The following is a 17,547-nucleotide window of genomic DNA, read 5'->3' on the forward strand; positions in this document are numbered from 1 at the left end:
GACAGTGGTCAGGAAAGGTAAGAGGCTCTGGGTTGCTGGAGGTGTCCTTTTTTTGTGTCTTGAGTGGTGATTTTACAAGCAGTTGCTTTTGTAATAGATCATGGAGTTATGCATCTTTGCACACTTTTTCCTGTGAGTGTTATACTTCACAGTAAGTTCGTACAAAGTAAACGCTACCCCAGGTGCCCACCTGGCCACGACACCCAGTGAGTGCCACACGGCAGCAGAGAATGGTGCTCCTGGTCATGAGCAGACTGAAGTTCCTGAATCCAGAACTCAAGGACATTTGCTGTGTCCACCTTGACACTAACCCATGTGTGAGCTTGCACAAGATAATACCAGTTCCCTACACCTCAACCCCTTGGAGGTAATGTGAGACTAACCACACCTGTCCTGCAGGATTCAGGGAGGAGATGCATCTGGGGGTGCCAGATGCTGCAAAGAACATACTCCGTCTTCCTTGTCCTCCTAGCTCCAGCTCCCCTGGCCCTGCCATCTCTGCAGTATGCCAGGGAATGGAGCACCTTATCGTCAGATGGCAGAACCGGATACAGTAAGGGAGGAGGCGGTGAGGTCCGTCTGGAGCCCAGACAAGCGGAAATGTCCTGAATGTCATGAGTAGGAACCAGGCTGCTTTTTAAGACAGTAAGTGCCCTACCACCATGAGAGCAAGCACAGACTGGGGAACCCCCTGACACAGCAGCAGTGGAGGGATCCCAGCCCTGGTTGGCAGGTGAGTTCTTGGGGGGGGGGGCGGTGTTTGGAGCTTACTTGGCAAGATCACTTCAGACAGGGCACAGTGGAAAGAGCATTGCTGTCTAGAGCCCTGAGTTCCTGGCTCTTATCCTGGTGCCTGTCTCAGATAAGAGCCACCAAGGCCATTGTTTTCCCATCTATGTAATGAACTAGCTCAGTGTTTCCTGACTACCTCTAGCCCAGGAACCACATGTCCCCCCTTTAGTGCACGGGGAATCACAATGTGTGGACAGCAAGGCCTCTCCCAGTTCCTGCCATTCCAGGTGCCAAATAGGGGCAGCCCTTTCTACTCACGGGGCTTCCCTGGTGGCTCAGACGGTAAAGAATCTGTCTGCAACGCAGGAGACCTGGGTTCGATCCCTGGGTTAGGAAGATCCCCTGGAGAAGGGAATGGCAACCCACTCTATTATTCTTGCCTGGAGAATCCCATGGACAGAGGAGCCTGGTGGGCCACAGTCCATGGGGTCACAAAGAGTTTGACACGACTGAGTGACTATTACTCACTTTCTACTCACAATACCCAGGAGGGGGCAGCAAAGCCCAAGAAATGCCAATTCTCTACTGGCATGAAGCTGCCTTGGCAAAAAAAAATTTTTTTTAAGAATCTGGTTTTTTTTTTGTTTTTTTTTTTTAATTATTCATTTATTTATTTGGCTGCGTTAGGCCTTAGCTGCAGCACACAGGATCTTTGTTGTGTCGGGTGGATCTTTTGCCGTGGCTCACGGACTCTCTAGTTGTGGCATGCGAGATCAGTAGTTGCAGCGCTTGGGCTTAGTTGCACCACAGCAAAAAAGAAACCACTGGATATTATCCTCAGAAAATTGAATGTAGTATTTTCCCTGTACCCTAAGCTTGGAGGATGAAGCTGCATTTCCTATAAAGAGAACGAGAAAAGAAATTATTCTGTGTTAGACACCTTGTTAAGCCAAATAATTTGCCATCATGGATTCTTGTGGCCTGCCTAACAATTGTGTAACTTGGTATCATCATCCCCACTCTATAGAATGCTAAGGGACTTTCGCAAAGTCTCACTAATAAGGATCTGAACTCACGGCCAGTCAGATTCCAGAGCTTAGCGTGTCTCCTACACCACATGGAACCCTCCCCCTGCAGCTGCTGAAACGCTCACATCCATAACCTCATTGGTGTCCACCACAGTCCTGTATATTAGACCCAGAAGGCACTGTTGCACTCAAGAGGAGGAAACTGAAGCTTAGAGAGGGGAGGGAAATTGTCCCAGAACAAATCCTGAGCTAATGGTGCCACGGGAACAAGAACCCAGGTGTCCTGGCTGCCTTTCCTGGGCAATTGGGAAAGAAGTCAGGCACACAGCCTCTGGAGTTGTACAGAATAGGTTTAAATCCCAGCTTCCCTCTTTGTAAGCTGTAACCCTGAGGAAGCTGTTACTCCCTGAGCCTCAGTTTGCTCATCTGTAAAATGGCCATGAAACACCCACCTGCAGATGCTGTGTCCTGTCTCAGCATCCATCTTCCTCCCCTTCCTAACTACCCCAACACTGCGCAAGCATCTACCCCTCCCCCCACAAGGTCATGTGACTCAAGGAGGCTGACTCCCATTCCATGGTGGAGTCATGGTCTAACATAAAGAGCCCAGTCTGTTTCCTAGGGCATGGGTCAGAAATGGACCTAGGATGCAGTTTGTGGGAAAGTCTTTGGGGAAGGGGTCACTTAAGAGAGAGTTTCTTATCTCTTAAGAGAGATCCTCAGGGGAGAAAGGCTTCCTCTTCCTCTATCGTCATGTCTGAAAGCTGATCCCCTACCTGGTGCTGTCTTCTTGTGGCGCCCCCTGAGGATGAAGCGGTGTGGAGGGGAGCAGAGCGAGACAGAACCGGGTCCTGTGGTCCAGCCACTGACTCATCCGCGGCAGGAGTCCCCCGTCTCTCTGGACGCCCAGTTAAATGAGATAATCCACGGAGTCCGAGGAATCCAGGTTTCTGTAAGTAGACACTGGGAGGAGGCCTGACAGAGGCTTGAGGGAGGTCCAGCCGCTGTGACGAGTCCTGTAAACCCCTGAGTGCAGCACCTGGAGGCCTCATGCACTAAACCAGTGGAAGCTGCTTCTCTGCTGGGGGCTGCTTGTCCACCGCAGGACAACACCGCCAAATACTCTGTGCCGTGTGGAGTGCTGGCCAAGACCCTCCCTGTGCCCCGCATTGGCCTCCCTGGGTCTAAACTCCAGTTCTGACACTTACATCATAGGTGTGTGCCCTTGGGCCAGTCATTTAATAGTTCAGTGCCTCAGTGTCCCCACCTGTGACATAGAAATGACAGTAATGGTACCTGCTTCTTAGGGTTACTGCAAGGGTTGAATGAGCTGAGATCTGTGAGGCTCCCAGAAGCGTGTGACACTGTTGTAAGTACTCAAATGTTAGCTGCCATCATCACAGCTGTTCTGAAGAGGTTACCAAGATCTTGGCAGGCTGGAATTTATTTTGACCTCCTGCCTAGTGATGCTGAATGTAGTTCATGATAGCTCAGTTGGTAAAGAATCTGCTTGCAAAGCAGGAGAACCCGGTTCGATTCCTGGGTCAGGAAGATCCGCTGGAGAAGGGATAAGCTACCCACTCCAGTATTCTTGGGCTTCCCTTGTGGCTTGGCTGGTAAAGAATCTGCCTGCAATGTGGGAGACCTGGGTTCAATCCCTGGGTTGGGAAGATCCTCTGGAGAAGGAAAAGGCTACCCACTCCAGTATTCTGGCCTGGAGAATTCCTTGGACTGTATTGTATAGTCTATGGGGTCGCAAAGAGTTGGACACGACTGAGCTACTTTCACTTTCATTTTCACCTGTGACGGCAGTGCTCCTACTGTCACCAGAAGGGGGACCCCTTCTAAGGTCCAAGAAAGCTTTTTTTTTAATTCAAACTTTTTATTTTGTATTGGAGTATAGCTGATTAGTTCTCCCCTGGTAGCTCAGTTGGTAAAGAGTCTGCCTGCAGTGCAGGAGACCAGGGTTCAATCCCTGGGTTGGGAAGATCCCTGGAGAAGGAAATGGCAACCCAATATTCTTGCCTGGAAAATCCTATGGACAGAGAAGCCTGGTGGGCTACAGTCCATGGGGTCACAAGAGTTGGACACAACTGAGCAACTAAACCACCACCATAGCCGATTAACAAGGCTGTGATAGTTTCAGGTGAACAGCGAAGGGACTCAGCCATACATGTATAAGAGTGAGCTCTTGTCTAACGCTTAGAAATGAATTGTCCCAGGAGATACTCGTACTGACAAAGCTAAAGACTTTACTGGGAAGGGGCGCCAGGGCGGAGACCTGGGGTGAAGGAGCCGAGGAGACCTGCTCTGCCATGCGGCTCACCATCTTATGATTCACGGTGAAGGGGTTAGCTTTCTGGGTTGTCTCTGGCCATTCATTTTGCTTGTGCCGTATTTGGTCTGACTCAGGTCCTTTTGGTGGCATACACATCTCTCAGTGGCAACGGATTCCAGCATGAGAGTTTCTAGGAGGTTGGTAGGACATATTATGGGCTGGAGTCTCCTCCCTCCTTTCGGCCCCTATCGAATTCTCCAGCTAGTGTGTTCTTTATCAGGACCTCCTGTTGTGAGACAGCTCATGCGAGGTGTTATTATCATGCCTGGCCAGGGTGGGCAATTTCAGCTAACAGTTCCCTAACTCTAGGAGACCTGGGTTCCAGTTCTGACACTGCCACGAACTTGCTGTGTGACCTTTATAGAAACATTTCCATCTTTGGGCTCAGATATGTAAGAAAGGGACCATGTCCCTGAGAGTTCTTCAACTGCTGACCTCTTCCATTGCTCCCTTGGCATGTCTTAGCTCTGTGTCCAGATGTGAGTGGGCCCTAGACGCCCTGAGGCACCAGGACAGTGGAGGAGCTTGGCAGGTGTCTGTGTGTTAGAATCCTTCCTCCTGCTCCTGTTGGGCTGACTAAGGAAATCCTGGGTCCACAGTGAGGTGCAGTCTGTTTTAATGCAGCTGTCATCTTCAAATTCTTCCTAAATTTTGAACAAAGGGCCCTGCCCTTTCATGTTGCACTGGGCCTTGCTGATGATGTAGTGGGCCTTGGTTTAGGTTCATGTGCCTGAGTCCTATGTCCACTCACTGAGCCAGGTGTGGGGGATAACCAGCCACCTGGACCAAGAGAGGGAGAAAACTGGCTTGGCAAAGGCAAATAGAAGTGCTCTAACCAAGAGGAGGGGATGATGCTTCATGGGCAAAGTTAGACAGATGCCCATATCAGTATGGAAGGGGGAAAGTTCCAAGGAGGGGTGGAAACTCTGTCTCAGTCTAATTCCTCCTTACCTTGAACCGCCACAGTGTGTGCATTTTTGTGGACAGCATCACGCAACCGTGTTAGTGATACTCAACCCTTTCCCATGCCAGGCATTGTGCTAAGCATATAATAGGCACTATCTCATTTCATCCTCACTGCAACCCCATGACATGAGTTTATTAACCCATTGCTAATGATAAGTATTATCAAGTTAATACTTAATAAGTTAACAGTAAATATTATTCACTTAATGTTAAGAGACAGTGTCTCTTCATCCCAACAGGACAACCAGCTAAGGAGTGCCACCCATAAGCCCATGATGGGCACAGTGGGGTGAGAAGCTTCCTGTGTATTCCTGGCATCCTCTGCTCCCGCCCTGCATTGTCCCCATCACTCCACTGCAATGGCTGGTTACCTGTGTCTCCTCCATAGACGGTGAGCTGAAGGTATGCTGGACAACTATGGGGTTCTAGGACCGGGCACAGAACTTGGCTCCTATCAGTAAAGGCGATAGGAACAGAAAATAAAGAAAGATAGAAGGAAATACAGATGTTTAAAGGACTCCACGTCAGGCAGAAAAATGAGAAGGAAATGGGGAGGAAGTGAGATAGAAGGAAGCCAGGTGCAAGGAAGTTCAGAAGGTAAACTCCATAGGTGTGCTCGGGAGATAAAGTTACATCAGCAAGGATGGAAAAACAGCTTACAAATGATGACCAGCAGAAGCAAGCAGTCCTAACAGTGCACCAGACTGATAATAGAACTTTGTATAATTTAGTGGAATATAATCTTGTATTGACTTGTAGGCGTGCTGATGGTTGTGATATAGATATTGTCATTCCAATACTGTTTTGTGAGTAATGCATGTAGGTTAAAGCAAATATATTGTGTGGGGGTAACAATCATTCTCACATATTGTGAGAGGAGAGAGGTTAAAAATATGCAGTAGGGAACCCTGTGCTGCTGTAGATTATCAATATGATTTCTCTGTCTCTCTCTCCTGAAAGGACATAGAAGCAATGATATTACAGTACAAATCAACACATTAAACCACCAGGTCTTGATATCTAAATACCATTTCCCATTTAAAAAAATAATCCTGAGCTTCTTGGAGCAGTGGCTGATTCCAGGTATGGGGCAGAAAAATTACAAGGTGAGCCTGGAAGTTGGTTGTCTCAGAAAGCTCCAGGAGCTACTGGAGACATATATCTGAGGGTCACAGAGGCCAGCTTAAAGGGACTCCCATTGGCTGAGTCTGAGATCATTGAGCGTCAAAGAAAACAATGATAGTGATGCAACATAACATAATTTAATAAAACAAACATCCCTGGGTCCATGGGGATAGCCAAAGGTTAAGAGAGCTGCCACTCAGAGGTGTAGAGTTCAGCCTCAGGCCTCCTTCTGTTGCTAAGAAGGCATAAAGAGACCATCAGGAGGAATCTGGGGAAACAAAGGTTAGGAACAGTTCTACATACATAATATTGTGAAGTAGAGACTCCAATACTTTGACAACCTGATGCAAAGAGCCAACTCATTGGAAAAGACCCTGATGCTGGGAAAGACTGCAGGCAGGAGGAGAAGGGGACAACAGAGGATGAAATGGTTGGGTGGCATCACCAACTCAATGGACAATAATTTGAGCAAACTCCAGGAGACAGTAAAGGACAGGGAAGCCTGGAGTGCTGCAGTCCATGGGGTGGCAAAGAGTTGGACACAACTTAGCAACTGAACGATAACAACAACAGCAAAGAGACTTCATGGCGAAAGTGAAGTGAAGAGAAAATCCCCCAGTCGTATCTGACTCTTGGCGACCCCATAGACTATACAGTCCATGGACTTCTCCAGGCCAAATGCTGGAGTGGGTAGCCTTTCCCTTCTCCAGAGGATCTTCCCAACCCAGGGATTGAACCCAGGGTCTCCCACATTGTGGTCAGATTCTTTACCAGCTGAGCCACAAGGGAAGCCTGCTTCAGGGCGAGAGAGGAGGCATATGCTCACCTATGTTTAAAATGGGAAATTGCACTTAAGTTCCAGATTTCCTGCTTCCCCCAGGCAATCTGACCCTTGTTCCCACATGGAAACAATCAGCTGGAAAGAGCAGCAGACTCTGGGATGGGCTCTCTGTCCTGCAGCTCACCAGTCCTGATCCCCTTCGCTTTGTGTCACCTGCCCGATCCCCGAAGTCATCAGTAGTTATGACCACTAGTTAAAACTGCGCCTCTGAGAGTTAGTGTCTGCATTTGGAGTCAGAGTCCAACCACCCTCCCCACATCATGCAGCTACCTCCTCTTTAGCCCCCATTCTGGGGAGAGGGAAATTATCATATGAAACAGGGGGGGAAGTAGATTGAACCAGCGTGAGACCACTCCCTAGGGATAAGGAGTAGGATTTTCAAAAAAAAATTCAGTAGAAGGCTTGCTGATTAATATATGAAGAGAGAGGCTTTTTGGGGGGGGGGGGTAGGTGGGGAGGCTCTTTTGAAGGGAGACCAAATATAATGATGGAACGGAATTGAGGGATAGGGTTAGGAAGCAGGTGAAGGATTTAAGGTCTTAGATGCTGCAGAAGACATTGGTGGTTGTCCACCCAATAATTATCCTACTCTTCAGAACCCCAGCTTCATTCAGGCAATAATGTACCCCACAACAGAAAGTGAACCATGATTCAGTTCAGTTCAGTTCAGTTGCTCAGTCGTGTCCTACTCTTTGTGACCCCATGGACTGCAGCATGCCAGGCCTCCCTGTCCATCACCAACTCTCAGAGCTTACTCAAACTCATGTCCATTGAGTTGGTGATGCCATCCAACCATCTCATCCTCTGTCATCCCCTTCTCCTCCCACCTTCAATCTTTCCCAGCATCAAGGTCTTTTCAAATGAATCAGTTCTTCGCATCAGGTGGCCCAAGTATTGGAGTTCCAGTTTCAGCATCAGTCCTTCCAATGAATATTCAGGACTGCTTTCCTTTAGGGTAGACTGGTTGGATCTCATTGTAGTCCAAGGGACTCTCAAGAGTCTTCTCCAGCACCACAGTTCAAAAGCCAAAATGGCAGCTCCTTTGTTAGTGATGGGTTTGGGCATGGACCTGGATCTAGTTCTATCCAATGAGACAGAATATGTGGATGCTGACATGTGAAGAGGTGATGATCAGAAATACAACAGATATCTTGCCACCATTGGGGGGAAAAAAGCAAAAACTCAAAAGCTAACATGATAAGGAAGGTTGAATAAAAGGATGAAAAGAGCATGGTATTGATGATGTGTTGATGGACAAACCAACTCTAAGCTGCCGTTTATCCTATTCCCACGGACTAGGGGAAACATTATGTTTGGTGTACAGCTACTGTCTTCTTCCTTTAATGATTCCAGGCTTCAGAAAGCATGGTGGGGGTGGAGAATCTACAGACAAGACAATGAGGAGTGTGGCCTGGTCCATGGAGAAGTGGCAGCATCCTGTTGAGAAGGGGGACACAGGAGTCCTAAGTGATGATGAGCAACAAAGATGAGAGGTCACCCTCAGGACTGCTGGAAGGGAGTGAGTCATTATAGCTCCAGGAAACACTGCCAAGCAGACAGCTCGGAAAGAATTTAAGAGGTAAATCTCTTCTTTCCCAGTGGGAGGTGACCTTGAAATGAGAGAGGGAGGCTGATGATTCAAGGTGGTAAGAAAGTATTAAGTTATTAGCATGCAACCCTCTACCTATGGAGCATGATAAGCCATGCCAGAGAACCTAAGTTTCAGGCATGATCACCTGGTGAAGAAACATGATGTTTGATCAAAAGCCATTTTGGTCAAAAGCTCACATCCTAGATGAGCTACTTGGTGACTTCTTTGTGTTGTTACTACCAGAGATGGTATAAACTAGTAAAGGTTGCGAGTATGGCTTCTGGAACAAGACTGTTTAGGTTTGAAACTTTGCTTTGTCACTTGCTGGTTGTGTGACCTCCAGCAAGCTTCTTAATACTTTGAGCCTCAGTTTCATCCAGATAAGAATACTGAAGTGGGTTGCCATTTCTTCCTCTAGGGGATCTTCCTAACCCAGGGATCGAACCCATGTCTCTTACATCTCCTGCATTGGTAGGCAGGTTCTTTACCACTAGTACCACCTGGGAAGCCCATCAGTAAGTGTAAAATTAAGTTTATTACAGAATCTACCTTATAATGTTGTTATTAGGAATAACTTAGGCAATAAATAGGTTATTTGTAGACTAGTACCTAGTAAGCAGATTTTAAATGTTATTACTCTGTCTACCTGTAAACTTGACCTTGAATAAGAGAAGTCCACCTTCATATCCCAGTCTCTGCCTCTAGACTGGAATCCAAAGCAGTATGCCCATCTTCTCTTTATCAAAACCCACTCCCTCTTTCTCCCCACTCCCCCTCTGTGGGAAATCACATTTCCCCTAATACCACCTCGCTCCTTGGCCCCATTCAGCATCTATCCCTGAGTTCACCCCCAAGGTTCATTCACCCAGAGAAGGCTTCACCGCCTAGATTACTCCTAGTCCTTGTCTTTCACCTGAACTCCAGAAGCACCTGTTGTCAGAGCCCTGTCCTGCCTGCCTGTTTGCCAACCTGTTCAGCGGCTGCCTTGTCACATCACAAAGACTGTGAGCCCTGGCATGGCGTGCCAGGCATGGGAACGTGTCCCATGTCTTCCTTTGCATCCTCCCCCACCACACACACACCTGATCTGTGCCCATCAGAGCCTGCTAGATGTGTGACTGACACCATTCAATCATGCACCTCCCTCTCATCTCCACTCCCACCCCCACTCTGGTCCTAATCACCAAACTCTTTTTTGCTCTCTTTTTTTTTTGGGGGGGGGGGTTGTGCAATGCAGCTTGCTGCAGTGCAAGCACAGAGTCCTAACCACTGACCTGCAAGGGAATTCCCTCCTTCTCTCCTGATGTATCTTTTGTCAACCCACAAACATACTTCAGAATCTGCCGACTTAAAAAATAAAGGAGGTGGTCTCTTCATATGTGAAACAGAACACCATTCCATGTTCGATGCATGAGACAAATGCTCAGGGCCGGGGCAATGGGATGACCCGGAGGGATGGGATGGGGAGGGAGGTGGGTGGGGGGTCCAGGAGGGGGAAAACATGTAAACCCATGGCTGATTCATGTCAATGTATGGCAAAAACTATTACAATATTGTAAAGTAATTAGCCCCCAACTAAAATAAATAAATTTATTAAAAAAAAAACATAATGGAAAAGAATATGAAAAAATAAAGTATGTATTGTATAATTGAAATAAATAAATAAATAAAAGAAAAGGCAAACCAAGACCCTCCCCTAACAACACATCCCTTTTCTAACAGCTGTTCCATTGCTCTGCTTTTTTCTATAGCCAACCTGATTGAAAAACTTGACTATACTTGTCTCCTGGGACTTTCAGACTTTTTGATCATGATCCATAGTAAGAAACACATTTTACGAAGCAACCCCTGTCCTTTACACACTCAGAGTGTGTAAGCACACACACTCACACAATCACCCACACTCACACACATGTACTAGGACACATACAGTCACACAAACACATATATGAAATAGAAACAAACATTTCATAAAATATTACTCATGGAAAATACACTGAGACTTTCTGTTCCATTCAATACTATGTTATGCCATTTCAATTAAAAAAAACAAAACTGACTGCTGTAGACTGACTGCGTCCCCCCACGCTACCTGCTGCCACCAAATCCATATGTGAGACCTGGTCCCCATAGTGACGATATTTGGAGGTGGAGCCTTGGGAAGGTGATGAAGTCATGAGGGTGGAGCCCTCATGAATGGGATTAGTACCTTTATAGCAGAGGCTTGAGAGAGCTCCTTCTCTCCTTCCTCCAGGTGCAGAAGGCATCTTCCCCATTTGAGAAGACCACTGTATCCCTGGAGTTCCTGACAAGACACTGACTCTGATAGCAGCTTGATCTCAGATGTCCAGCCTCCAGAACTGTGAGAAATAACTTGCTGTTGTTTATAAGCTACCCAGTCAATGGCATTTTTGTTGTAACAGCCTGAACAGACTGCCTAACCTGTTGCTCCACTCCCTTTCTCCTATGAACATTTTGACATTGGGAAATGTTTAAATATATTTAAGGTCGAAGGACAGTACAATCAACTTTGTTGTTACAACTTAGAATTTACGAATGTTAACACTGCTCTGTGTCCTTCGAATTTAAAAACACATCTGCTACACTCCCTCCACCCAGCTCCCTTTTCCCTTTCTCCTTCTCTGGAGGCAGGAATTGAGTTTGTATTCTGGCTGTGTTCTTAAACTACTACTAAATCTATGTGCATCTACAAAAAGATAAATTTTTCTAAGCATTTGAAATTTTTGTACTTCACATTTAAGTTTGGAGTTTGCAATTCATGTTACTTTTTGCATACCATGTGAGCTCAGGATCAAAAGTGTACAGAATTTTGGACAGTTTCCCAACATCTTTCATCAAAGTACATCCTCTCTCTCCATTGAATGAAATGCCTTCTGTATCAAACATCAAGGTTTCACATATTGGCTCTGTTTCAGGGGCATTTCTTCTTTAATTCACTTCCATCTGGCTTACATCACCATCTCTTGACTAAAACCAGTCTTCTCAGTGTCCCTGATGATTTCTGTCTAGTCAAATAGTTTCTAGTTTCATCTTTACTGCTCTTTGAGAAGTTTTGGGAGAATTGGCAGACCCATACTTCTTTGCCTCTAGGACAACCTGCTTCTCCTGGTTTTCCTCCTGCCAAGAGGTCTGCCCCCTTCCCATCTCCTTTGAAGATGCCTTCTGCTCTACCCAGTCCAAGCACACCTCCTTTAGCAACTCCTCTTTGGTTTAAAAAAAAGGACACAAATATGTTTCCAAAGTAGAGAAATGAAGCAAGGCATAACCAAAAGAGGATCATAACACATCCTTTTTTATTACCCATCACCTGCTTCCCTGCAGGCTTTTCTTGTGGCTCAGCTGGTAAAGAATCCGCCTGCAATGTGGGAGACCTGGCTTCAATCCCTGGGTTGGGAAGATCCCCTGGAGAAGGGAAAGGCTACCCGCTCCAGTATTCTGGCCTGAAGAATTCCATGAACTGTACAGTCTATGGGGTTGCAAAGAGTCAGACACGACTGAAGTGACTTAGCAGCAGCAGCAGCATGTCAGCTGCCAGGATCAAGTCTCAGTCCCAAAAGACTTCAGGTGCCAATTGCAAGTGCGGGTCTTCAGCTGTGTTTCTGACCAAGCAGCTGTAAATCAGAGGTTTCCATCTCGCCCTCTTTGATTTCCATTAATTTGCTAGATTGGCTCATAGAACTTAGGAAACCAGTTTGCTTATTAGAGTGTGCGTATTATTACTTTTTAGACACTTATTAGAGTGTCTGACTCTTTGCGACCCCATGGACTGTAGCCCTTCAGGATCCTCTGTCGATGGAATTTTCCCGGCAAGGATACTGAAAATAGATTGCCATTTCCTACTCCAGGGGATCTTCCCTACCCAGGGATCAAACCTGAGTCTCATGCTTAGGCAGGCTGATTCTTTACCACTGCACCACTTCGGAAGCCCCACTCACTAGATTATTGACTTACTATAAAAGAATACAACGCAGGAACAGCCAAATGGAAGAGCTACACAGACTGAGGTAAGTAGAAAGGGGTGTGGATCTTCTAGGCTTTCTCCAAGGCGCTCTTCCAGTACCACGATGTGTTTGCCAACCTAGAAACTTTCCAAACCCCTTCCTTTTGGGTTTTTATCCAGGCTTTGTTATGTAAGTTGATTGATTAAATCATTGGCTATGGGTGATTGAACTCAATCTCCAGCCCCTCTCCCCTCCCCAAAGGTGGGGGTGGGACTGAAAGCATCAACATTTTAATTGTTGGTTGGTTCCTGTGGTCATATTCTTAGGAACTTTCCAAAAGTCACCTCATTAACATAAACTCAGATGTGGTTAAAAGGTGTTTGTTGTGGATATCAAGACACTCTCTTACCACTTAGGAAATTCTGAGGGTTTTAGGAAATCTGTGTCAGAAAGGGGGACAAAGACCAAAGATATATTTCTTATTATAAATCATTATATCACAGACCCCAAAGTGGGAGCTGCCCGCTGAGGGAGACAGGAAGGCCCAGGAGGCCTGAGACCCTGTTCCAACCCCATAGAACTTATATACAGGAGAGGAATATGCATACTATTGACAAATAATTTCAAAGGATTAGATTCGGTAGGGAGAATGCCTGAAAAACTATGGATCATAATATTGTACAGGAGGCAGTGAAACCTTTGTTATTTGGGATTTTTCTCACATCTGAAATTGACCTAACTTAAGCTATATATCCTTTTGGATCTTTATTAACACATATATCTTTTCTTTTCCATAAATGAATTCATGTGTGTGTCTGTGGCTAGCTTTTTTACTAAACAATACAGTTCACTCCTTCGTCCTCATCACCTTCCATGCTTCATTCATTCCTACAACTTGTGGATCCTTTTGGCCCTCACCCTCTCTTCACCCTCACTGTCACCACCTCTAGTCCAGGTCACCATTGTGGTTGTTTAGTCACTAACTCTTGTCCAACTCTTTATGACCCCATGGACTGCAGCATGCCAGGCTTCCCTGTCCTTCACTATCTCTTGGAGTTTGCTCAAACTCATGTCTACTGAGTAGGTGATGCCATCCAACTATCTCATCCTCTGTCATCCCCTTCGCCTCCTGCCTTCAGTCTTTCCCAGCATCAGGGTCTTTTCCAATGAGTTGGCTCTTTGCATCAGGTGGCCAAAGTATTGGAGTATTGGGAGCTTGAGCTTTAGTATCAATCCTTCCAATGAATATTCAGCGTTGATTTCCTTTAGGATTGACTGGTTTGATCTCCTTGCAGTCCAAGGGACTCTCAATGAGAGTCTTCTCCAGTACCACAGTTTCTTTCTCTCCTTTTTTTAATGAGTAGGCAGGGCTAAATTTTGTTGTTGTCATTGTCTTGCTGTTGTCATTGTTTTGGGCCCTGAGGCTTTCTAGATCTTAGTTTCCTGACCAAGGATTGAACCCACAACCTCGGCCATGAAAGCTTCGAGTTTTCACCACTGGACCTCCAGGGAATTCCCCCACCATAATTTCTAAGTTTTGCCAACTGATCATTCTGCTTCAACTCTTGCCTAGAGGTAGAACCAGTTTATTCTTTGATCCATTTTTCACCTAGTGTTCAGGATGATTTTTAAAAAAACTTAAGTCAAGCCATGTCAGTCTGTGTTAAAAACCCTTTATTACTTTCCTGCCTTATGTAGAATGAAATTGAAGCCATTTAACAGGCCTACAAAGCTGAGGGGGATTCACTCTGCCCATCTTCTGACTCCATTTCTTTTTCACCACAGCATGTCTCTTGATTCCTTTCTCCATCGTCAGGTCCTTTGCTGTCTCTGTAATGTATCATCTGGAGCATCCTTTCCACAATATGTGCCCCACTGGTACCTGCTAAAATGTCACCTCCTTAAAGAGGCTTTCCCTTAGCTAGCTTTGCACTCTATTTCTCTTATAACCCTCATCACAATTTGCAATTATATATACATCTGTTCACTGACTTGGTCAGTCTCTCCCTCTCCTGCTGGTTCCAGAACCAAGGACCCTGCTTGTTTCAAGTATCACTCCATCCTCAGGAGCAACCAGAGATCCAGACACACAGAAGGAACTCAGTAAATGCCTGTCAAATGAAAGAACCCCGATTTAGAGTTAAGAAACTTTGGTTCAAGTGCCATCTTTACTGCTTATAGGCAGTGCCACCTTGGGGAAATCAGTCAACTTTCTGAGCCTATGGGGAACACGTGGAAAATGAAGCCTGCCCTGATTATCTCATAGGATTGAAGTGAAAATCAAATGGGATAAGGTAAGGTCAAAATTTTAAACTATGAACAAATGTGAGGGGTTAATTTGCTGTGGAGGTGAAGGAAATAAGATGTGAGAACATAGAATGAGAACCTACTTTCTCAGATACCTGTATGTAAACTAGGCCTCTGTAAACTGGTCTGTCCAAGGCCTTGTTAATAATAACTGTTGATTCCTGGTCATTTCCTCCCATTATACAGCTGTAAATGGAGGGTTTTCTTGGCATCCAAACTTTAGCGCTACTTACGCCATCAGTTCCAGTAAATGAGTCCTTTTGAATTAAGAATGAGGAGTTTAGTGGCAGCTGCTAGCTGAAATGAAAGTTTTTTGCTAAGAACAATAAAACCTTTCCTCCCTTGCCCCTTGATCTGCTTTGCTTAGTTTGCTGGTGATTGCTGGGGTGTGGTATTTACAGAAAAGTTAAGAAAAGTGCAGGAGGTGGCCTGCTCCTTTGAGCTGGATGCCTACGTGGTGTAAATAATCCTCTTTTAATCACAGTCTAAACATGTCCCTAAAACAAGATGTTGGTGCCAAAAAGAATTCCAGGAGGCATTACTCTGATGGTGGGGGGCTTGGAAGGGGGAGTAGGGATGAGTGGGTTAAATAATAGAATCATCAGCCCCACTGGGTTTGGGCAGGGGGGTGGGGTACACACTTTTGTTGTGTGGATTACCAAAGAAAGAATTGAAACTTCACTTTTCCTTTTAATAATCACCTTACTCTAATAGTACTTCTGCCTTTTAAACTGTAAAGAATGTGGTCCTGTTTTCTCCTTCGCAACACATCTATACAAACACATTTGGATTATTTAAAGAAATACTTTATTGGCGGATAATTTTAGATTTCTGCAAAGCTGCAAGAATAGTACAAAGGGTTCCTGTATCATCACTTATCTTCCCTAAAGTTAACATCTTACCATGGTACATTTGTCACAATTAAAAATTGATATTGGTATATTATTATTATTATCAACTAAAATCAATGCTCTATTCAGATTGCCTTAGTTTTTACCTAATGTCCTTTTTCTGTCCCGGGATCACATTTCATTGGGATTGTTTTGTTTGTTGTTTAAATGTTTTCTAAAATTTTTATTTTATATGAAAGTATAGTTAATTTACAATGTTGTGTTAGTTTCAGGTGTTTAGCAAAGTGATTTAGTTATATATATATATATATATATATACACACACACGTGTATCTTTTCTTTTTCAAATTGTTTTCCCACTTAGGTTATTAGAGAATATTGAGTTTCCTGTGCTATTCAGTAGGTCCTTGTTGATTATATATTTTAAATATAATAGTATGCGTATATATAAATATAGTAGTATGGGCTTCCCTCGTAGGTCAGATGGTAAAGAATCTGCCTGCATTGTGGGAGACCTGAGTCGATCCTTGGGTTGGGAAGATCTCCTGGAGGAGGGCATGGCAACTCACTCTAGTATTCCTGCCTGGAGAATCTCCATGGACGGAGGAGCCTGGTGGGCTGCAGCCCATGGGGTCACAGAGAGCAGAGAGTCGGACACAACTGAGCAACTAAGCCCGAGTATGTTTATGTCAATCCCAAACTTCCAGTTTATCCCTCCTCCTCATCTTTCCCCTGATTGGCATTGTTTTTGCATCTACATCAAAAAGGCATTAAAAAAACCAAACAAACACAAACTTAAAAACAAGGAAGCCATTTTTGTTTTTTGAGAGCATAAATTTGCAGGCTTACTGGTCTTTGCCAGGAAAACCATTCCTTTTTTGTTTTTTAAGCCACACCGTACAGCATGCAGGGATCTTAGTTCCCCACCCAGGGATCGAACCTGTGCCACTGGACAGCCAGGTAAGTCCCATAAAAATCTATTTTTTAAAAAAATTTTTTTGTGTCTAATTGCTTTTTATCATTATTTAATGTAATCTTTCCAAATTCAGACTGTGGGTCTCCAGCTAAAGACACTTTTTAAAAGAAAGCATGAATATCTACTGAAGGACCCTACGTAGAGGCTGTGATTGGTAGTGGAGTGAGGAGAAGGAGCAGAGACTTGCATTGTATGGCGCCTCTGCCCTTAGTAGAAAAAGATTGTGCTGGAGTCTCTGCCATCTCAGTAATTAGGTGAAAGTTACACACCCTCAGTTTCTTGTTTTATTGCATGCCTATATTGATGCTTCCTTGGAGGCTTGTAGTAAAGGTTAGTTGCCAAGTAAATGAAAGCTTTAGCAATATGCCCTGCATACTAGGACTCAATAGCCATTACAGTTATTCTTTTATATTTAAAGAAAGGGAGCAAGGCATTTTGGAAATATTTTCCTTAGGGACTGCTTGTTTCAGTTCATTGTCACTGAATAAAAACACCTTCACGTCACTGACCACAGAGTCAGCCACATTCTTCCCTCTATATGGTTTCCTCTTCCTACTCCAGAAAAATCATGCCATCCTTCAAGACTTGGGGCAAATTTCTCCACAAAACATTCTCAGATGCTCTCAATGCTGGGAAAAGGGGCTAACCAGGAAGATCTATGAGTCTGTTCCCTCATCTGTAAAATGGGATTTAAAATAGTCGTGGTGGATTAAAGGAAATAATGTATATAACATGCTAATCACCACGTCTAGCACAGAGTACTATCCTCTGAAATAACCAACAGTAACAGCAACAATAATAATAACTTTTCTTTAAGACAGAGCCAGTGA

General features: G+C 45.0%; 1 protein-coding gene across 1 annotated transcript in view; it reads left to right on the forward strand.

The window, feature by feature from the left end:
- The first annotated feature begins 13,628 nt into the window (after positions 1-13,628).
- Positions 13,629-17,547, forward strand: part of HTATIP2 (HIV-1 Tat interactive protein 2) — a 209,304-nt gene continuing 205,385 nt past the window's right edge. The window contains exons 1-2 of the mRNA XM_081533756.1: positions 13,629-13,663; positions 14,765-14,877. The gene's annotated coding sequence lies outside the window, so the exon portion shown is untranslated. The remainder of the gene's footprint in view (positions 13,664-14,764; positions 14,878-17,547) is intronic.

This window comes from Giraffa tippelskirchi, chromosome 10 (genome assembly GCF_054371585.1).
Source record: "Giraffa tippelskirchi isolate mGirTip1 chromosome 10, T2T-mGirTip1v1.2.pri, whole genome shotgun sequence".
Classification (NCBI taxonomy): Eukaryota; Metazoa; Chordata; class Mammalia; order Artiodactyla; family Giraffidae; genus Giraffa; species Giraffa tippelskirchi.